Below are 22,224 nucleotides of genomic sequence, written 5' to 3'. Positions count from 1 at the left end.
TTTGCGCCCGCCCCGGCTCCCTCCGGCCGGGAACGCGGGCGCGGAGAAACGTTCCGGGCCGGCTGGTGACCCTGCAACCCCCGTCACCCCGAGTTAAAACTGGACCCTGAGGCCTCCCCCGTGCCCGTGACCCGCGTGGGAGAGAAAACCTGCGGCCCCGGGCTGTGGCCTCCTCGGCGTGGGCTCCCTTGAGGCCCCGGCAGCGGGCAGCTAATGGCTCTTCCCACTCGTTCGCCCAATGCACAGAGTAGTGGTGAGGGCTTGCTTTGATCACACAGGGTTGTTATTAAGGTGAATTAATAAGAATTTGCAAGGTTCATTTAGATCTTGGCATTAAAAGGCTCGTTTCAAGGGGCTGGTGCTACCTAAAACCAAACACGTGCCCGCGGGAGCGTTCCGTGCACGCGAAGGCTCGTAACGCGCGCTGGCATGGCCGCTCCCAAGGCTGCCGAGAGCCACACGCACCAGCAGCTTAGCCAGACCCCGCCCTGGGAGGCGAGCGACACGCAAAGGTTTGGTTTTACTGCAGGAGAAGCACACAGCGCGATGAACACCGAGTCACCGCAGCCGCGTACCTGGTCCCGCTTTGATCCCCACTGAACTGCTTTGCCTTTACGGACACACCTCCTGTGAAACGTGCTAGCTTGCCTTTCTGAGAGGGAGCTGCGATGAAAAGGCAATGAAAATACGAAAGTTTATTTTCCTAGTAGATAGAAACAATTTCAATTACAAATTTAATTAGCATTTTTTTAATTAAACTATTTAGTAGATGGAAACATAGAGAGTAGACTAAAAATAGAGTCCATGTTAATATGGCATATGTCTGTGCTCCACGTCAAATAAGAAAGCCTGGGAGCACTCACTTTTAGCTAGTCATCCTTGAGACCTCTGCAGGGTGGCTTCTGCTTTATTGATTTCTCAAAAGCAACCTTGGCTACCCAACTTCAAGGCAGCTGAAGTGCTTGGTTATCTCCCCGATAGCTGAAGACATACCTTTAGCTCTTGTTTTAACATAAGCCTTGAAATCTTTCTGATTTGTATTTATCCTTTAAATAGCAGCTGAAGGAAGGACAATCAAATCAGATGTTTTCTCAGTTCTTCTAATCCCATCTTTAATCCCTACTGCTCCCTCCCTGCCTAGTGCAGGGCTGTCCCTTTTGCTAACTGCGCTGAGCAGGTCAGCGGTCTTCTTGTGATAAACGCGGTGATGCAACGAGAGTTACTAAGAGGAAGGCAGTAAAGCGGAGCGGGCTAGCTGTTCTGAACTCGGTGTAATGTGAAGCAAGCGATGAAGTATCCTCTGGTTCCTTTGGAGGATGAGCTGGCCTTTCCTCTTCTTTTCTTCTGGCTTTGTTTGCCATTTGTAATGCTATTGATAATGATTACTATCTGGCTACAGCTTCTACTTAATGAAGGTAAGTTCTGCAGTTGATCAGGCGAAATGCTCCTGCATAAAGGCTTTATCTATTAGCTGCGTCTTTAAAGTGCTCTGCTAGCTATTTTTAGGCTCATGCCACTTGTCATGGAAGAAAACTAAACGTTTTCTAGTACTGTTGGTAAGATATGGAAAATCAAAATCAAATGATTGCTTTTCTGTTAAAAACGCTTATAAGACAACAAGCTGCTGCCAGCTGTTCTTCCTTACACTCTCCTTTTTCTCAGAAGTAGTTTGACTGAAGAAAGGCAAAGGACAAGTCATTTTTGTAAATTGCTATAAAAAGTCCCTCCGAAAGCAGACCTAACTCTTTAATTTTGTATACTTTAAAACTCTGGCATTATAGTTCTCTTACACCCCTCCTTTTTTTGGGGGGGTGGAGGGAGTGGGGGGATGTTCCCAGGAGAGCTGTTAAGGGATTCTTTTAGCAATGACGAGGCTGACAGAAAATTTTTGAAGGGAACAGGGCATGCATTTTCATTTATTTGTGTATTTTGCTCCTCTTTCTAGTCCATCACTGATTCTTATTTCCAAGATGTCAGTAACTGGCAACAGGCTTTGGTTTAGGCTAATAATAGGCTTGCAGATGTACTCATGAGGATAAAGCCTTGCTAGCTTGCCCTAATCCTGGAGCGTAAGCAATCCCAGCTGAGGAATCAATCATAAGTTCAAAAGCAGCGATTCAGCCCTTGCAGAACAGCTGTAGAAAGAACAATAAGAACTAAATTTGACTTAAGCTTTTACTTCTATTTGGTGCCCTCTGTTCTCACTTAATAGCGTGGTGTCCAGTCCTATAACAGATCCCCTGGGAGTAGCGACACCGAGCTGGCTCCTTTGGACCCACAGACAGCAGAGGAGCAGGAGGCAGGCACCGCAGCAGAGCCTTGTGCTGCTTCCTCCCTCCGTTCCTGTCCTGCACGTGTGCACAGGCTGCTTTTTCGCCTTTCATCTCCCACTCTGCAGGCTCAGCACACAGCAGTCTCTGCTTGCTGCAGCAGTAAAGTATCTCCCCTCCGCACACTCCAGTGCGCTCTTGCAGGGAACCGATCATAGTAATTAAAAGGGCAGGTTGTAAGGGGTTGTGACAATGGTACAAGCTACCCTGAGCAGCATGGGCATGGCTTACTGCTGGTGCCCGAAGAGCAGAATAAAATACCTATTTTGCATAAGTAAAGGGTAGCTGTGCCACGTACTTATGCTTAGGTTGAGCGTCAGCTTTTAGCCTGGACAGAGCAGCTCTGGAATATCTTGATGCCTTGAATGAGATTTTAAGGTTACAGGTACTGCATTAACCTTCACAATTTCTGGCCCTAAGGCGACTGTTGTTAGCACCAGGCCTCTCAGGATTTACACAAATGCCCTAAATTCCACTTTGATAAAGAAGACTACACACATTACTAAATTTTTCCATCCTAGTGTGTTTGCAGGACTAGGATATTAAAGAATTTCTCAATCACTGTTAAGAAAATAAAATAGCACTCTTTAATATCTTTCTAATTCAGTCATACTCACTTATTTTATACTACTTCACAGCAGGTACAAGTAAAATGCATTATACCTTTCAGCTCCTCCTTTAATATAGTTGCTGATTAAGAGCTAATTGGTTAAAATCAAACACTTGTACAGGCCTGTTATTGCCTCTATATATTTCAGCTGAAAAAGTTTCAGAAGGACCTTGCCCAGCTTCTAGATAGGACTTGTAAGGCTTGTAGCTGGGGAGAAAAAGTTATATTAGAGGTATTTTACCTGTTCTTTTTACACTGATTTCTAGCACAGGTACCTACTACAGAAGAAATAAAGACACAACCTTCTGATGAGTCTGATTCTGACTCTGAATTTGAGGATGAACCAACAGAGAGGGAAAACCAGAATAACCCATCCAGTAGAGAAGCGCAAAATGAGAAACAATCCAGTGAATCTCTGGGAAAACTGAGGCCCAAGCCTGCTTATCTGAGCTCAGAACGAAAAAACCAAAAGCAGAGTCTTCTTGCTGTGTTCTCAGACAGCTGGTCTCGGAGCCAGAAGATAAGACCTGCCTGTGCTGAGAAAAGTAATTGCTGTAACATCGTGATGGTGAGTAATGTGACTAGACTACCTCTTTGCCTATCTGCTGCTTTTGTGCCTCAGCTCTGACTCTTTTTACCTCTGCCCGACTCCCCAGCCTCTTGGGTAAGAGAAAGTGGCAAGATTGGTTTCTGCTTGGTTAATGACTGACGAGTTTTGTTTCCATCTTCCCTACTTGGAGTGACTTCTGTTGCAGATAAGGTAAAGGTAACACAAAATTGTACAGAGTAACTGTTGTATATATGTACTGTTGAAGTAAGTGTATACATATGTATTTAAAGATATGTATGTGTATTTAAGAAGTCCTTGAGAATTTAATTTGAAACAGTAAAAATTACTACCTGTTCCTCTAAGATAAGAAGTTTAGCTCAACTGTGTATAGAAACTCTCCTGGTATGTATGGCTGCTATTATGTATTTTTAAAAGCTTCTTCAGATTTCTTATAGCGGAGTATGTGACTAAAAATTAGACATATTTCACTTGCTTGGTAAGAGCTGAAGCCAGCAGTGTCTTTGCAAACATGGCAATCCTAATCATCTTAGATTTTATTCAGATCCCCAAAGATAGGTTTGAAGCAGTGGAAGAGCTTAGTGTCCTGTGTGTCTGTTCTTTCTTTGTGCCTTGGCTGTGTGTTCCTTGGCCGAGGGTCTCAGGAGAGAAGGCTGGTCTGTGCTTCCACTATCACTATGCATAGTCATTTACGTTGTGTGGATTTTGGAGTTGCAGCAGCTGAGATACTCACCTGCACTTCCACCAGCTCTGCCTGAGTGGTAACTTTTATTAAGCTGGAATAGCTGAGGACTGGTATAATCTTACATTGCTGCAGTTGTATGACTAGCACACCCTGTAGCTGAGCCTTAGTGTGGAATCAGTAATGTCTCAAGTCAAAGTGTTTTTTGTATCCCTAACACCAAAAAGTCAGTGTAGTAAGACTTTTTTCAGACTAGAGAAACGATGCCAAGAATGACCTTGGTTTTGCCTAGGGTACCATTTGGCTCTCCTAGAGCTCTTCACACATACAAGTATTGATATGAGCAGAGCAATCTGAAGAACTGGGATTTAAACTTGTCCCTTGCAGGACATAATACTTGTACTAAGGGCTTGATAGTTGTGTTGAGTGGACAAGGGAAGGGAACAAGAACTCATGGTCTCACAACAATTTATATTCTGCTGAAAATTGAACCTCTTCTGGAAACATCATTGCTGTGATAATCCTCCTCTTCTTTTTCACCAGCTCTTGTGCACCATGTTTTCTCCTCTCACCTGGAATTTTGTCTGCCAGCTGCTCCAGATCTCTTATGTCTTGAGGATTCAGCTGTTGCCATCCTCTCTGATTACCTACGTGGTTCAGCCATTTGTTTTGCTGGGTGAGAAAGTCATGAAAATCCTGGGCTTCCTGAGACTGGATAGCAGAGGGCTGTTGGCTTCAGTCTTGGGGAGGAGATGTAAGTGGAGTGGAGTGGTGAAGCTTGGAGAACCACCTCCAGGTGGAAAGGAAGCAGTAGTCCCACAACCACTAGCAGCAATCCTGCTCAGGATCAGAGAGAGTTAACTGCAGCATGGAAGCAGGAGGTTAAGTCTCTGAACAGGAAACCTAGTCATGACGAAGTCAACACTTGGGTCACGACAGTTGTTATCAGAGTGAACAGCATCGACCGGCTAAATATTAAAGGGATGACAGCAGCCAGCCTCCTGTCCGGTGCCCAGGGGCATGCTCTGCTCCCTTCCTGTGACACAGAGGGGTGGCTTGCTTGTCTGTTAAGGACCAAATGCTGCCCTGGCACCAGTGATGCCCTCTGCTCACCACTGCTGATCTTGGGTTGCAACCAGACAAAGTGAAGGCAATAGCTCTTGGCAGTGGTTCTCACTGGGGCTGAAACATCATGCAGCCCCGTGATTCTTTTACTCCTACTGCAATTAGTGCTCTTCTGGTCTCCAACTTGTCAGTTCTCAAAGCAGCGAACAATTTTTCAATGCTCAGGTGTGACAAATGAAATAAGCCTACCTCCAATTAACAAGAAATAATTAAGCCCTTAGCAGATACTGAGCATGTTTTTCCTTCATTTCTGTCCAGAATGTGCCCTTTCAGCACAGCCAGATGGGGCTGGTGCAAGGTCTGGTTACAGCCCAAAGGCACTCGCCAACAGCTCAATTTAACCGGTTGGTGGGACCACGAGGAGATGGGTAGGGCTGGGATGAGCTGTAATTTTGTGGCCTCGGGGTTTCCCCGCTTGTCTGGCTATGAACAGAGCAGCTGTTTGCTTCTGGTGTTGACATACACAGTCAAAAAAACATTATTTTTTTTTTTTTCAAAAGAGGACCAGAATTAGGGGGTCACATCCCAAAAAGCACGTTGTGGAAGCTCTGTCTGGGCTCCTCGTCTGCAGCAGCTGCGTCTCCCCGAAGTCCTGCCCGGGCAGGCTGCGACAGCCGCTGCCCTGCGCTAATTGCGGAGCGCGCCTGCTGCGTGTTGGCTTGCCTCCCCCTCCCCAGGCCCGCATCTCCAAATATTTGTCTGGAGCAACACGCTCCGAAATAAAACTTGCTTGTCTGCAACTTTATTTTCACATGCCCTTTATTTAGAGGAAAAAAACCCCAGTATTATTTGCCGTTTCTCAGCTGTCTGCCGGGGTTAAACCTCCGCCTCCCGCCCCCCCACCCCGGGGCTGACAGGGGGCTCGGGTGCTTCCCCCCGGGGACGCCCCGTCCCTCGCGTTCAAGGGGGGGGGGGGGGGGGCGGCCCTTCCTCCGCCTCCCCCGGAGCCCGCGCAGGGGCCGGGCCTCGGGGCCCCCCTCGGGGCGGGGCGGGCGGTGCCGCTGTCGCGCTGTCGTGTCGCGGTCGGATGTCGAGGAGCTCCCGGCCCGCCCAGGTAGGCTGATGCCCGGGGGGGTGCCCGGGGCGCCCAGCTGCCGCTTCACCCCGCTGGGGAGCGGGGCGGGGGGTCCGCTGCAGCCCCCTCCTGCCAGCTCCAGGCTGTCTGCCCGGAGCCAGCGAGCAGCACGTCGTCTGGCAGCCTCCGGCTCTTTCTCTTTCCCCCTTGCCCTCAGCCTCCGTGCGCTGAGCACCCCGCCGGCACGGAGCGAGCTCTGCGGCCGGGGCGCTGGGGATGCTCCCGCCGCCCGGGACCGCGCTGCTTCGGGCGGCTCGGGGGGGCTGGGCGCGCGGTGAGCCCGGGCTGGCTCAGAACCCCTGGTTATCCTGAGGCCGTTGCCAAACTGCCGCGATTCGAGTTAAAAACGCTTTACTGAGATCATGGTTGCAAAGAAGTGGATGGACTGAGGTGGGTAGGTGAACTATTTAGAGGTCTAGTAGAATACTGGTATTTCTTGTGTTGCAAGGTGATGTTTTAAAGCCTGGTGATACCAAACTACGTGCTTTGGGGAGGTTTTAGTCTGTGTAAATACACTCAGAATAGCTTTAGCTTGGCGGGGCTGGCTGTCGCTTGCAATGTCGCGGTAATAGCAGGGACTCGGTGCCAGCGTGAAAACCTGCTGGAGAAACCTGCTTTGAGGATTACGAGTTCCTGCGGAGTTGCCCGGTACCACAGCTATGCTGATGGCAGGAGTGGTTTCTACCTGGTTTTCCTGTCTCTGAGCTATGAGAAATACTGCATGACTAAATATTTGAGTATTAAGAATAAAGATTTTACGTGGGGGGATTTGGCCAAAAGTAATATGGAATGGCCAGTTTGGCTGTGCCGTGGGTCCCTGCTTCTTCCGAGAGGTTGGTGATGTGTGAACCTGATCTGGAGAACGAGCCCCGACCTACAGACGTGGGGACTCGGGTCGAACCCTGTAGGCTTTGTGTTGCTGTCCACCTGTGTTAAAATCTTCCTAACCCTTAGTGTAGCTGTAATGCCTGCCCCGCTGCCTGCCTTCGCTGAGTGTTTGGAGTTCGCAGTGTGAATGCAGCTGCCTGGTAGTCTGCAAGCACTTGAATAGCATCAGTGAATTTGTGCTTTAATTCCCCCTTTGCTGTTGTGTGGAAAAGCTGTTTTCTGGGCATCAGCAGGAACATTAGAGCTTGCAGACTTGGATATTGTAGTAAAGCTCCTTCCAGTGTGATTGTTTGCAGTGATTGCAATTAGACGATTATTTTTGAAATGAAAGCTTTTCTGTAGTTTTGGATTTAATTCACCTGTAAGGTATCTTGTTCACCTGGGGCAAAGCATCTTTTCTCATATGCACCCAGCAGCCTCCATCCCAGGGCGTTTCTGTATTGTAGCAAGCATGCAGTGTGTTCTTAGCTGCAAGAATTTGATACCAAAACCTGGACTGAGCGCTTTGGAGCACAGCATTAGAGTTTCTTTTTGGTAGTTTCTTTGGAGTGAGGTTAAGCCTTCTGGGAGACAGAAGTCTGCATTTCTGTACATCAAAGTGTACCATAGAAGTTTTATGACCTTTTGCACATCACTTGATCTCTCTGTTTTGCCCTTCATATTTATAAAGCATTTACTTTGCAGGCATGTTACAGGGGTGGGGTTAAACATTAAGACTCCATTGGGAAGCATTATATGTTGAAAAATATAGATATCGGTGTCTTTCTCCTCTGAGCTCAAAACTCTGGAAGAAGTTGATAAAAGACCCAAACTCTAATCTAGTGTAAACTCAAGTAACCTAATGTGTTTTGATGGATTTCAGCTGTAAACATGTCTGAAAGCAGTATGTCAAAGCATTTTGGGATAAGGTCTTGGGTTCCCTAACTTGTCAGTGGGGCCTCTCTTGGTAACAGCTGGGTGAGCTGTGGCTGTTTGCATCCTACTCCTGGAGGAGTCATGGGATGATTTAACTTGGCTGACATCTGGTTTTAGTAAAGAGGAATTGGGGTTCTTGGGTCCAGCTGCAAGTAGAAAAATAATGCTCAAGGTTTGGCTCATGGTCCCTTGTGCCCCAAGAGGGCCCAATGGCAGCCGCATAGCTCGTGGTTTAATCAAGACATGTTTTTTGAGATGGTGGTTTTGATGCTGAAAGACCCATAAATGTTGTTTTCCAGTTCCTAACATCTTTGAGTAGTTGGATGGAGAATTGTGTCACTTGTCAAAGCTTTGTAAGTTTAAATGGGTGAGGATCCAGCTTGCTTTAAAGAAAAATATTGGTCCCTGTGAGTGCAGGGGGGGTGTTGAAACGGGGGCCCACAGAGGCTGTGGCACCTCAGTCATTTACAAGACGCAGCTGGCCAAAACCCTCAGCATCCTGTTCTGGCTTCTGTTTTGACCCTGCTTTAAGTGGAAGGATGGATGACATGGTGACCGGAGGAGCTCTTCACGTGTGCTTGTGGTAGCGCATGCAAACAGTGTCCTTCTCTATCTGCATGGAGCGAGGGACCCCCCTGCTCCATTAAGTGCCTTGTTAAAAATCACTGGGTGACTTTCACCAGCTGCTTCTGCTTTGGCTCGGTGGGGAGGGAACTAAAGGCTACATGCTTTTAGTTTTTTTTATCCTTTAAAAGTTAGAGGGTACAATGCATGACCAAGAATGGAGTATATTCTAGCTTTGTATGTCTCTTAGGCTCTCTGTTCAGCAATGTGTTTGCTGAATTGGGGATGTTATGGCCCATGTGCTTCTATTCCAAGTGGTTTTCGGTTGGAGACATAAAAATGTCTTAGTTGTGACATGGTGTTTGAGTCTTCCTGCTGCAGATGTAAAATCCATATGGCAGTGAGTCTTAATTGAAACCTGCTGGAGTTATTTTTCTCCTGTAACATACATGAAATGTTCTTTATGCAGCTGGCTTGAAAGGATTACACTTCATTAGATATTTCTAATCAATTATTGCTGTTCCTTTCTGTAATGCTGTTCCTTTCTAAGAAACATGATTTTGAGTTTTACAAGGCACTTATTTTGATATTCTACATATCAAATATGGTCTGTATGATTGATTCATTATTTTATGCTATGGACTTCAGGTAGAAGTCATTCACCGCAGCATTGTTAATCGGGTGGGTAGGTCCCTCAAGGTGTGTTGTGTAGTGAAAAGCTTGTCTGAAATCAGAACCTGTTGCTTGAAAAGTTAGGTCTCTAAATAGGTTTTAGATTCAGCTGTTTATAATACTTTTTGGTATTTGTTGCTGTTTGGAAAGACCATTGTGTCAGTTTGCAGGGGAGTATGTTTTGTGATTGCGAAGAAGTTTGGAGAAAGAAATACAAAAGCTGATGTAGCTTAAAGCGTATTCCCTAAAGTAGATTACTCCAAGAGTCTGGAATGTGTCGGTGGGAGGCTTCAGTTTTAGTGAGATGTTGCTCCATGCACGCAGGAGTTCTTCCCCTCCTAAATAATTGTTTCCATCTGCACAGCTTATTCCATCAGCCCCTGGGCTGCTACAGCCTGGACTGTTGAGCTGTCTGCAAAATCCGGGTCCCTTGTAAAAATGAGGGTCTTTCTTGCTAGATCCTTTGTGCTAGCTATGTATGAAGGGAACTTTGCTGTTATACAGAAAAATAATAGGGCAACCCCCACTGGGGGACATTTTAAAATAAACATTATTCTTCTCTTTCTTTCATGACCTTTAAAATTTTTAGAGTGAGAAGTTTCAGGACCCTCGAATCTTCTTGCATAATGTCTGGCAAGCCTATTATTAACTCACAGTTGTCTGAGAGTTGTTTAGCTTTTATATAATATGATTTATTTTCTTTATCTATGATAAGTTGCAATGTCCCTGGCTACTTGAATTGAATACTGTGCCTTATGTTCAGCGAGATGTCCGAGCGAACATACACGCTCCCATCATGTGGTGGAGCCTGGGCATAGGATATGACAGTGAATGCAACGTATAGCTGAGACCTCAGCATTTCAGTAGACAGCTTGGCTGAGACCCAAACACACTTCTAGTGAGTGAATTCCTGTACTGTCCTGCACTAATGTACTTATCCATTTGTCTTGTTTTGCCCTTTAATAGATGGGGTTTTTTAGGATGATGGACTTTGTTAGCAGTGGAGCTTGGTACTGACACGTGTTACTGTTACGTGTGTGCTGGGAAGGGATGGCCAAGGAGGTGGTGAGGGCAATGGCAAGAGTCTGCTCAACCAGCCTGTGCATGGACGAAGCAGTGACAGCCGACTCCCAATCAACAGTTACCGTCTTACACTTCTCAGTTATCCCTGCCTTCGTCACCTAATGAAGCACGGGAGAGACATCGTTGTAACTAATGGCACAAATGTGGTGTACTCTTCTCTCTGAAGGGTCTTGTTTCTGAATTAGTTGAGGCCAGTTAGTTGAGGTCAGTTCAGTGCCTATTTCCTAGAGGAGGTGGCATGACATATGGGTTTTTCCTTAAGCTGCAAATCTTGGTGAACCTTCACTGGGCTTAGGCTGTAGTGGACGTGGAGAGCACAAACAGAAGAGAAGGAGGTCTGCCTGGTTGGGTGCTGGGGCATTTGAAGGGCTGTCTTGTAGCACTGCTGGTTTGGGGTGGAAAGATGACTTTTGCATGAGGCTGTCTTGCTGATGGTGGTTGCTGTTCAGCTGCTGTGACTTCAACCTTTTCACAGCTGCTGCCAAATAAACAGTTATGCTGAAGTCCTGGGAGCTCAGATTTCTCAGTGTCTCTGTATGTGCACAACTGAGCGTGCTGCCAGTTCTTGAACCCTCGTTTTTCCTGCTTGATCGTACAACCCTGACCAGATGACCAATGCTGGAAATGAAAGCCGTGTTTCTTGCCTGGAGGGTCCTCGTAAGCGCTGGGGTGAAGGGGAGCCTGTAACTCGTGCAAGGTCCCTAGCAGGTGGCCAATGTATAATGGAACTGGAAGGATATCCTCTTTAGGCAACAAATAGCTTTGCTGATGAAAGTTGTTTTTCTCGGTCAAGGTAAAGCTCAGACAATGTTAATGTTTGAAAACAGCAGGGCTAACACAGTGGAAGGAAATCCTCGCATGCCTCATAGCGGAAGGTAGACATGAGGCTGCAACATATACATCCCTGCAGCTGATCTGCGATACAGTTGTTTTGGTCAAATATCCCAGAATCCTGGACTCCCTCCAGCTTGTGCATGAGAAGGGTAAAAGCAGATAAAGGTAACAGCTGTATTTAGATGCAGTGTTTCCTTTGACTAACGGGAGAGGAAGGCTGCCTCCTGGGAGCAGTCCTTCTAATGATGTCCCTAATCCAGGAGTTTTAGAGTTCATTCACTTCGTGCTTCCTGTGCTTGCTTTGCCAGCGTAAAGCAGGCGTGAAGCTGCTGGCTGTTTGCAGGCCAGGAAATGTTTGCAAGCACAGAACTGCCAGGTCAGATGGGAGAATTCAAGGCTTTATTAAATACCAGCATGTGGAAAAAGCTTTTTGGAGAGTGGCTTTTTGAGAAGCTTATTCTAGCTGCAACAATGTGTTGGCTGGGAGAAAACCTAACCAGGGAGCAAATCTGTAAGTAGGACCGAGGAATTGCTGCTTTAAGGCTTTCCTGCGAACTCCGCTAGTGAGGTCTGTGCAGTTTTGTGCTGGATTAGCTTTACCTCATTGTCAACAAAGCAGATGGCAAAGAAAAACGAGTCTCTGTAAAGGTCAAGAAGCTGCTGCTCAGTTGCTAGCTGGGGATCAGTGAAGATCATTTAACCCTGTATGAGTACTTTTTCTGACGATAGTACTGAGTCAAGTGTCGTGGTTCTTATGGACCTCTCAAAGTTACAGGGGGATGTACCCTGTGGATCCAACTTTATTACATGAGCTCATTAGCTAAAAATCAATCAAGGGCTCAGTCCACTTTCAATGGGCTGGTGTAACTTGTGAATGCTCTAATTCATTACTTCATTAACTAATAAATTCACTAACTTGTGCTTATGAGGAAGCCAGTTTCCCAGATGATGGTGAGAATGCTGATTCTTCCTCCCCTGTCATGGTGCAAGCATCGCAGTGGGAAGCCTGGGACCCTCAGCAGTATGGATGCTGGTGGGTCGACTTGAAAGCTTTTTGGGTAAGGTGATGTATTTACACCTTCCGTCATGGAAGTTTGGGTTCTGCCACTCCTGTGGGTTGTTCCAGTTAATTCTGAAGAGTTTCAGTCATAGCAGAAACTGCCCAACAGCTGCAAGGAGGACAGCAGGTCTTATCTCCTCCTCTCCTTTGTATCTGGTGTACGTGTAGCTCTTGCTTCAGCCCAGTGGTGCTGCTCCCAGCATAGACCAGGCTGAGCTCTATCGGCGTTAGCTGTGTTTTGGGCCAAAACCTGAGCAGGAGGTGAGTCAGCAGCCACAGTCCTGTGCTGCCCGTGTCAGAAAATGTCCGTTGTGTGAAAGTTTGGTTGCTTAGACTAGTCTAGGTAAAACACATCATCCTGAATGTCAGTTTGCTTTCAGGAGTTCATCAGCCTTACCACAGCTGTGAGGTAAAACATGGGTGTTGTAGTTCATCTGCTTGTGTGTATGTCTTTAGATTTACTTTTATGAAATCTTTGCAGTTTTCAACTCACCTGTGAGTCTGAATTGAATTTCTGCTTCTTTAGTGTGTTGGATTTGATGGTGCTTATTCAGTGGATGATCTATGTGATGTCGTCTTTTTGCCCTTGCAATAGCACTGTATTACTCTGAACTTGCACACTGGGTGTAAAGTGAAGAATAAAAATCTGTCTTGCAACATTACTTGACATTGATACCTGAGACTTCAGACATCTGATCTCCTCTTTGGCCCTGCAGTTAGAGCACTGGATTTTTATACAAAAGCAAACAGCTTTTGTGTGGGAATTTATAGGCCCTACTGTAGTGTGACTGACCTTTGAGATGATCTTGCACCATTAACCTCACCTGCCCTGTGTTTTTCTGCCTTTAAATCCTGCACTACACAGTTTGGAAATGTCTGTAGCAAGCTCTTCCATTCCTCTCATTGGCCCCTAAGTCTTAGATCATGCCTGCAATCTTCTGATTCTGGTTTTCATGAAGACTCGTGGTAATTAAACTTTGTCATGAATATTTTGGAGAAACAAGCCCTCTCCTAATGAGTTAACAAACTCTTGAGTACTAATAGCTAAGAGATGTGTTGTGAAATCAGGTTCAGCATCTCAAGCAGTTTTGTTCCAGCTGTTGCGTCGTTTCTAGATGAAACTAGTACAAACAAGTTCTGTGTGGTGACTTCAGAGCAGGGTGCCAACATAGCAAAAATACTGACAGCTGACATTCTTTTTTAACTTCTGAGACTTTAAAGCAGCAGCCCAGTTCTGTTTCTGTTCCAGCTCTCTTCTAGAGGACAAAAGAGGAGAATGCTCATAAATTTTAATTATGGGCCGCTTGTAATCTCTCCACACACAGAGAAGTTTGGATTCCTCCTGACGGACCTGTTACTGCTAAAGAGGTGACACAGTAGAACAGAAGCCTGTTAGGAGAAATGATGGCACTTTTGAGTACAAGCACAACTGTTGCTTAGGAGTGGGAAAATTGGCACTTACTATTGCCCGACTGCTACATAAAAACTTCTGCTACTAGGATGTAGTAAATTTCCTTTTTATTTTGGAAATAATTGATTGAGCAATCAGGATCTGTAACGATGCGGCTCCCTTTGAGAGGGGGATGTCATTCTGTTCCCCTGCTCAGGGGCTGATGGGTGTCCTGTCCACACATGAGCACAGTGGCATTTCATTCCCAAGTGACTGCCCCATACCCACGTGTGTAGGGATAGTGTGTGGGGACCTGTTTGGTAGGTATTTTTCTCTGGAGCTTGAATTTGGAGTATTTAGGTAAGTGGATTTAGTTTTTATTGTAATCGTTCAACAGACAAGCTCCAATAACACAGTGGGGGTTCCAGCCTGATGGCTGAAGTAGTTTCAACTATTCTGACCCAATATAAAAACTTCTGGGGAGATTTTTAAAACTAGAAGATACTGAAGTCTATTAAAATAACCCACAAACAAGACATTGCTTTGAAAACTGCATTTGTGCTTAGTCCACACTCTGGTCTTTAGGTGTTTCACTTCTAATCTTACTAAATAGCTTAGATGTGTAGCTATGATCAGGTCACTCCTACTCTTCTCCTCGTCTTGTCTCACCATCCTTGCTAAAACTCGAGCTTAGCTGAGTCAAGCTATCAGTAGCTATTGTTCAGCAGTCTCATTTGCTTCTACCCTGATCGTGGGGCCATGCCATGTGCATGACTTCTTTCGAGAGTGGATGTTTGGCATTCTTTGAGCAGTAACTCCTCTGGGATGCCCAAAGTCACACTGACTCATGGTGAGTTCAGCCCATGGAGCCCATCCCGCTGCGTGTGATTGTGGTGCAGGAAATAAACAAGATAACAACCTAATCTATCACGTCTTTGGGCTGAGAACTGGGGCAGCAGAGTAAAGTAGTCCATTTCTAACACTCTGTAGCTCTGTTGCCCCATCCTTTTCCCAGAAGGGAACAGAAAATTCAACTTGTAAAAATCAAAATGAGTTTTGTGAAGTGGGCTGGGACGTAAGCTTGGAAATTTGAGCTCGTGCATGTTCGTTTTCTCTGAAAACTAAGGAGGTGCAAAGCGCTCTGTGGAGGTGGTGCTGGGGACGAGCTCTGCAGTGTGGACTCCAGTCCCGTGTGAGCTCGACTGGCACAGCTGGGCTGGCATGGGATGGGGGTTACTCATCGCAGCCGGAGAGGACACTGACTGCTGATCCTGTGTCCCTCCTGCCTCTCGTCTGTCACGCCTTAGCAGTGATGTGGAGCACTTTGTTAGCTGGTTGCAGTGGTAATCAGTCGCTGTGTTTAAAGGAAGTGAACAAGCAGCTTATGGTTATTAATCTGGTGCCTGTCACTTCTTTCTGCCTTGAGTGTCCGGCAAGAAAGATACGGTTTTTGCAAGGCACAGCACCCGGTAGATGTCAGGCACGTGTTTGAACGGGGAGGTAAACAAGGTCATCCTCAAAAAGCTGCAAAGACTTCTAATTTTATACAGTCTGAAAAAGCCCAGGAGGCAGAAACATAATCAATTTAAATTAGTAAGTATGTCTTGGTTATTCATCAGAATAAGTGTTTTTGTGTGTGAAGAATAGCTGCTGTGTCTTGGTGCTTCCTCCTATTATTACAGCTCTTCCTTGAGCAGTGGAAATGTTGGGTGGTTTAAATTACATTTATAGTAGTAATTAGGTTTAGGCAACTTTACAGTTTTCTTATCTAAATATGCCTCTGTGTCTAAAGAGCGTATGATTATTTTTTTTCCTCCTCCTTCACTCCCCCAAGCCATGACATTGTCAGACGGGGTGGGCAGCTGGAGGCGGCCGTGTACCCAACAATATCTGGTGGATATCGCTGCTCAGAGCTGCTGCTTCTGATGGCAACGTGACAAAGTGGCTCTGGCTTTGACTGCCAGCCGGCTAGTCCCGCTCTGCTGCAGCATCGCAGCCCACCACATACCAGGGGTTCCTCCTTTGCCTGGTGTTGTTTTTTCTTTAATGTGAGATTAATAGCCATCTGCGTACAAACAATCTCAGCTCAGGAAGCATCTGTTGTTGCTGTATGTCCACTGCCTGAAGTCCTAATCCTCTGTTTGTTGCAACTCCTGGGTGCAGTAAAGCAGATTAAGCACTCTGACAGCTTGCTGCTGCAGGCAGGTTGGGTTTTACAGTAAGCAGGGCCTGACCGTTCATCGTTGGGTCTACGTGTGGGTGGAGCAGGGAGGGTCGAGGAGACGGTGCTGGGCAGTTGGGGAAGGTGATGCTTTACCTCTCCACTTGCACTGGGTTGATACCCCAGCTCCTGTGGGCATGCCTGTGTCTCTCCAGTAGGAAGGCAAGTTAGGTCTTGTCTCACGAAGTCAAGTCATGAGCAGAAGCACTTTGTAAGGTCCGAGTGTTGCTGTGGCTGTTTCTCGGCAGCCGTTGGGCTGAGAGATGCTTGTTGGATCTCCCAGCTCCAGGCAGAGCCGAGCCAGCCGGCGTTGCGGGGCTGGCTGCTGCGAGCCGGTGCCTGTTACCCAGAATTGACTGCAGCTCAGGGCTTCGCCCCAGGCCACAGCCTGGGAGCTGCCTCCCTGGCAGACTGGGAACAAGCTGGGACTCGGATCACCTCACCGCCTCGGTGACTCCAGAAACTGTAATAATCTCTTAATCTTAATGGGTCCACGTGATGGATAGGTAGCACTACGTGATAGTTTTCTTGATGTGTGATGGGATGGAGGGAGGATAAATTATTTTCAGGCTTTCCTAATATTATGTACTCTGTAAAAATAAAGCTGCTGGAGAAGAAAGAATTATGTGTGAAGGATTTCAGCTATGTTCAAGTTTTTCCACTCTTCTTCACATTGCAGTGTCTTTCACTTGCATTTGATTTTCATGATAACTAATTACTTTGGGGATGCTTGAAAAATATAGTGCTGCCACAAGTTCTTGCGATGCAGCTCATGCACATTGTGTTCAAGCCGGCCTGAAGGCACTGATGCTGAGCTCTGTCAGGCAGTCTTCAGAGGCAGGTCTCCCAGGCTGGTGGGCTCCCTGTGGTCTGGCAGAGGATTCCTGTAGTCTTTAGGTCTCCAGAGTGCGCGTACTTTGCCCAGCTGTAATTCCCAATTATCCAAAAGCATGCTGGACGTTTTTCCTCCTTCTTTTTGGTCCTGAAACAGTCAGGTCTACTGAGCGAGCCAAGTCATGTCAGTCTGGCAGGACGTGCAGATACCTTCAGAAACGCCTCGTGCGCTGAAGCTGTGACGATAACAGCGCTGGGTTTGTGCCAGTGATTCATGTGAACTCATTGGCTGCTAAGAGCATTGGTATGTCTCTTTGTCTCCATGTTTGAGTAAGATTCAGCTCCTGTAATCCAGATGATCTCGTCCTAGTGAGCTTGGCTCATCTCTAATGACGCCAAGCAGACTGTCCAGGAGCATGAAACGTGCTGGAGAGCTCAAAAGTAGAGTTGGAATATTTATCCGGATTCCCTCTGTCCAAAAATGCAGACTCAGCTGGCCTCGTGTCCTATTCCTTCAGCTCTTTTCTCACAAGCTAGGAAATAAACTTGCTGATTATTTCTCTCAGATGCCATGAATAACTGAAGTCCAGACAGGAGTGAATATGTGAAAGGCTGTAGATGGTAGTGCAGCTGTTATTACCCACAGAGATCTTAAACATTCAGTAACGCTTGTGTACTGCTTTATGTGAGTAATCAGAGCTGAATGTACTATTAAAGAATTCTGCTTTCATTCTGGATACTTTATTCATCTCAGTTCTGTGATGAGCCTGCATGAATTATTACTGCTGCGTTAGAAACCTGTGACAATGAAGCTCACTCGCAGGAGTGACTGGCAGCCTCTCTGTCTGAAAATCCGTCGGTCAAAAATGGCAAGCAGCTGGCTGAAGTTATTAAAAGAAATGTAATGAGAAGGAACATAGCTGAGGGATAAAAGAAATGTAGTTGTGGGCTGTTGTGCCCATCTACTTGCGGTACTGGCAGCTTAGATGTGCTTTTGCGTACAGGAGAAGGAGTGGCCTGAAACCCAACCACTTGTTTCAAGGCATGGAGCGCTTGGTGGGAAGCTGTTTGGAAAGGCTGGGTGCTCCCTGGGGCACCTTCCTGAATTTGTAAAAGCAGTGAAGCTTAGAGCAGCTACATCTCTTCTTTTCAATGTTATTGCTGTCATTCTCTCCTTGCTCTCCCCTCTTGTGTCTCAAACCCTGGGCAGTTTGTGTGGTCACGTAGGACGGTGTACATTTCCATCCAACCTAGCTTTGCAGCAGCTGTTGCCTGCGTACCTGAGTAAAAGCATCAGAATTGCTTTGATTTACCTTTTGCACGTTGCTAAGGTCTTTAGTAGTGGATGCATTTTTTATAATATGTTACCTACGTATAATTCAGTACTGTTGTAAAAGCTGTGGCTCATAGAAGGGCTTTGGTTATAACTCCGGGTTTCACAAGCAGAGATTCTTCCAGGCTGGTACATTCTGTGGTTTATCTGGGTTCAGAGCTGGTGGAGGAGGAGCTATATGGATAACTCGAGTTTTGAATTGAATCCCTCATGATTCCTATCAGCACCACTTGTAGCGAATAACCAAAATAAGAAATATAACACAAAGTGTATATACAGCAGCTGTGGGTCTATCAGAAACAGGGGTGAGCTGGTGGAAGGCAGCTCTAACTCCTGCTGTATAACAAGACCTTTCCCACAGGTGCCTTCAGTTACCTGGGGAAAGACCCACCTTCAGCGGGGTGGTTCGTTCTTGCTGGAAGGCTGTCTCTTCACAGGGTCTAAAATTTGCGGGGAAGGAATAAAATTTTGCAGAAATTGAAGGCAGGGAGAAAGGGCCTGGGGAATATCCTGTTAATATATTTTTGCATGCTTAGCATGGGGAGTTGTAAGCGTCCCAGAACAAATTACCCTGCCTCTGTGGGGGGACTGGAGCTGTGCTGAGGCATAGCCAAAGGCTGCGGGCTGGGGTTGTGCCTAAACCATGGCAAATTGACTTCATTTAATGTAATGTGGAGGGTGTTAATTGGGGATCCCTCTTGGAAGTGGCCAGGGCTCTGCCTACGGGTAGGCTTGGGAGAGTCTGGGCTGGCCCTGCTCCGCGGAGGGTGCAAAGGGGGTCGTGGCAGGAGTTCGGGCAGCGTTCCTGCTACAGCATGTCGGATGTGTCTGCGCAAGGTGGAGTAAAAGCGGCTGCGCTAAAGCAGTGGGTGGAAAAATCACTGTATTCATGGGTGAGGAACAAAACTGAGATGGCCTCTTTGCGTGCTTTTATGAGGAATTGTCTTTGAAACAGCTGCTGCCGCCCTTTAAGCTATTGCAGGGAGAGCAGGCTGAGCCATGGATCCACTGGGAATATTGGAAACAAGGAGCGGGGTTAGTACATGTGCTGCAGAAGCTTTGCGTGTCTTTGTTAGGGAAACTTTAAATGACTTGTTGTCCCTTTAACTTCAGGATTATGAATAGTAAATGTTAGAGGCAAGGCAAGTTATAGAAACACTGTGAAAGGAGGTTTGGTGGAGAGAATAACAAGCAAAGACCTTGGCTCCAGGGAAACCTATTCCTTTAACTCTTTGCTCGCCCATGTATTGCTTGTTGATGAGATTTTTGAAAAGGATCTGGATCTTATAAAACATTGTCTGTGAGTGTTATGAGTTTATGCTGCTCTTTCGACACCAGCGTCTCACAGCTGGGATTTACTCACTGCTTAGCTATGGTAGGAAACGCTGAATTTGCTTTTTTTAAATAAGCGCTCGGGTTTTTTGATGCCCCCCCCCGAATCCCCAGGCAGAGATTTTGTGCTTGATGTTCTCTTACTTCAGAGAAGTACAATTTGCAGGAGTAAATAAGCGGTTTGACTCCTCCCTCCCAGTGCTGCTTGTGGGAGTTACTTTTTCCGCGCAGCTGAAGCCTGAGTTAATGTTTAGCAAGCCTTAGCTTCAGCCCAGGCTTGGAAATTACTCCTATTTTCTGGCTGCTCCGAGGGCTGGATGCTGGCTGTGGGCTGTGTCCTTCAGCCCGTGTCCCAGGCGTGCGCGGCTCACCCGCGGGCTCCGCTGCCTTGAAGGCGGAGGTGGATCTGCCCGGGCCGGTGGATGCAGGCGGGGAGGAGAGGATGCTCGGGGCCACCCCGCCGGCACCTCGAGGGTGACGAGGAGCCGCTCTTCGTTACCAGCCGCGAGGCTCGGCAGCCGCTGCTCCACCCGACAGCGGACGGGCACGGATGGACTGACTGCCGCTCCCCTCTCCACCGGGACATGGACGAGCGTGGCAGACGCAGCTCCGGGGCCACCACGAGTGGGATCCCGGGACACCGGGCAGTGCTGGTCGGCTGCACCCGCCTCGGCAGGTACGGGGAGCAGTGGTGGGGTACGGCTGTATGGGGGGATCACCGCTCCTCTTCCTCCCGAAGGCAGGGCGTACAGGTAGGGCAATGCCTGGGGCACGAGAAGGTGAAACAAGGTAAATTTCTAGAGGTGAGCAGGCTGTAACATGCTCTTAAAACTGTGCTTTGACTGCCTTGATCATGAAATGAGACCTATTAAAACCTGCTTTTTTTTTTTTCTTCTTTTTTTTCTTTTTTTTTTTTTTAACTCTATAGCTGAGTGCAGCAAGTGGTGGAATTGGGACCCGGGGGGGTGGGAGCATGGCTGGGGGGGCTAGAATGCAGACTGCGTGTTTGCTTGTGACTCTGTGGTAACGTTGCCCTGGAAGCTTATGGGGTTTGAGGGCTCTTCAGCGATTTGTAGAACAGTATGAAGGTTAGAAATGCTTATTTATAAATAACATGGAAAGCATATGTACTAAAGGACAGAACTGAAAATCAAACTGCTTTGCTTGACAAACACCGTACTGTTTGTGTGCTTACTGGATATTAAATGACTTAAGACTTCATCTGAGATGTATTTGCGTCAGCTTAGAAGTTGCATTAAGTTTCAAAACGTTTCCCTGCTGCAGTAATGGAAACCTGTTGTGTTTGTGTGAATATACTTGCAGTGATTTTATTTCTAACCATAGTCCACATTTTCATGTTTCTGTCTGACTTCTCATTTTTCCTAGTCTGCTTTGACCTTGTGTGTAGAAGCAAGAAAGGAAATATTTAAAAGATCCCAGGCAAAATTTGGGGAGGGGGGAAGAATTAGAATCTTAGGGGGAGTAACGCAGGAATAGTATGGCAAATTACTTTAAAATTACCTGTGTATAAAAGAATTAGACTAGCACCTAGAGTATTGCAGGGTTTCTTTTGATAAAAATCAAAATATACAGTAACAACTTCCAGTTTTTGCCAAGCAAGTTAGTTGAGTTCCCGTGTCGGTACTGGTGCCAGAACACCTCTGTGGTCAGGACTGAAGACGTTCTACAGCAGGAACGCCAAATTTTCTCACCAACTTTGACCAAAGCACTTGACTCCCAGCAAGTGGCACTTCAGGGCTGTTCATTCGGGACCCACCAGCAGGTGAAACGCGTCCCGTATGCATGTGTGTAACTAAGCGTCTCTGCTAGGATTGACCTAACACACGCCTATACGATAAGGTGATTATACGCCAGCCATCCTGGTTTTCTAATTAGTTGACTTTAACGACTGTTTATTTTTGCAGCAGTAACTGCAGCATGCTCATTGGTTCCCATTAAAGCACCTACTGGTTTGCCTGGCGGCAGTGGTGTCGTGCCTCCAAAGCGCTGCTGAGAAAAAGCCATGGCAGAGGCAGCTCTGCCTCCCTTGTGCTCCTTCTCTCGGTGCTGTAAAGCTTGAGGTACATGGGGTGGCTGGGGTCGGCAGCCCTGGGCTCGCAGGCAGCACTCCAGTTATTAGTTACAGATCTCAGCCAAGGGGAGGCTTTTCATAGCAATGTGATGGCCAGGCACTTGTCTTATGTGTAATAACTCTCACCTGAGAAATCCAAGCGAGGAGCTATGACTGTCCTTCCTGCATCCCTAAACCTGCCATGTGTGAAGCATAGCTAGGTTCCAACACATCTCTCAACCCCTCCTTGCTTTATGCTCGTCAGCAGGTTGCTCTTGTGACCTCTTCGGTCTCTTGCCGGTTCCCATACATCTGAGCAACAAAATATAGTTGCTCGATCTCTGCTGTAATGTAGACACAACTGGTAGAATGGGCTGCAAGAAGAAATAAGAACGAGCTCTATCATTCCGATCTACTCCAAGTTCAACACTAAAGAAGTTGTAGGACAAATATTTAGTTATGTGTGAATCTGCTTTTGTGAAAAGCCTTTGTGTTGATGAACGATCATGTGAAAAAGAAGCTCACAGCCTTTATATAGTGGATTCAACCACACCAGTAATCTTTCCTCTGAAAGCCCAGTGGTCCCTCGCCCACTTTGTCCCTAAGCTGGGCAGCTGAGCTGTACAGAGGTTGAGCA

The 22,224-nt window shown here is 46.8% G+C and overlaps 1 protein-coding gene across 1 annotated transcript in view; it reads left to right on the top strand.

The window, feature by feature from the left end:
* The first annotated feature begins 6,306 nt into the window (after positions 1-6,306).
* The window catches only part of ARHGAP40 (Rho GTPase activating protein 40), a 42,734-nt gene continuing 26,816 nt past the window's right edge, over positions 6,307-22,224 (top strand). Inside the window, exon 1 of the mRNA XM_075438846.1 lies at positions 6,307-6,369. The gene's annotated coding sequence lies outside the window, so the exon portion shown is untranslated. The remainder of the gene's footprint in view (positions 6,370-22,224) is intronic.

This window comes from Opisthocomus hoazin, chromosome 18, assembly GCF_030867145.1.
Source record: "Opisthocomus hoazin isolate bOpiHoa1 chromosome 18, bOpiHoa1.hap1, whole genome shotgun sequence".
Lineage (NCBI taxonomy): Eukaryota > Metazoa > Chordata > Aves > Opisthocomiformes > Opisthocomidae > Opisthocomus > Opisthocomus hoazin.
The sequence above is the reverse complement of the archived record's forward strand: the minus strand, read 5'-3'. Positions and strand labels throughout refer to the sequence as shown.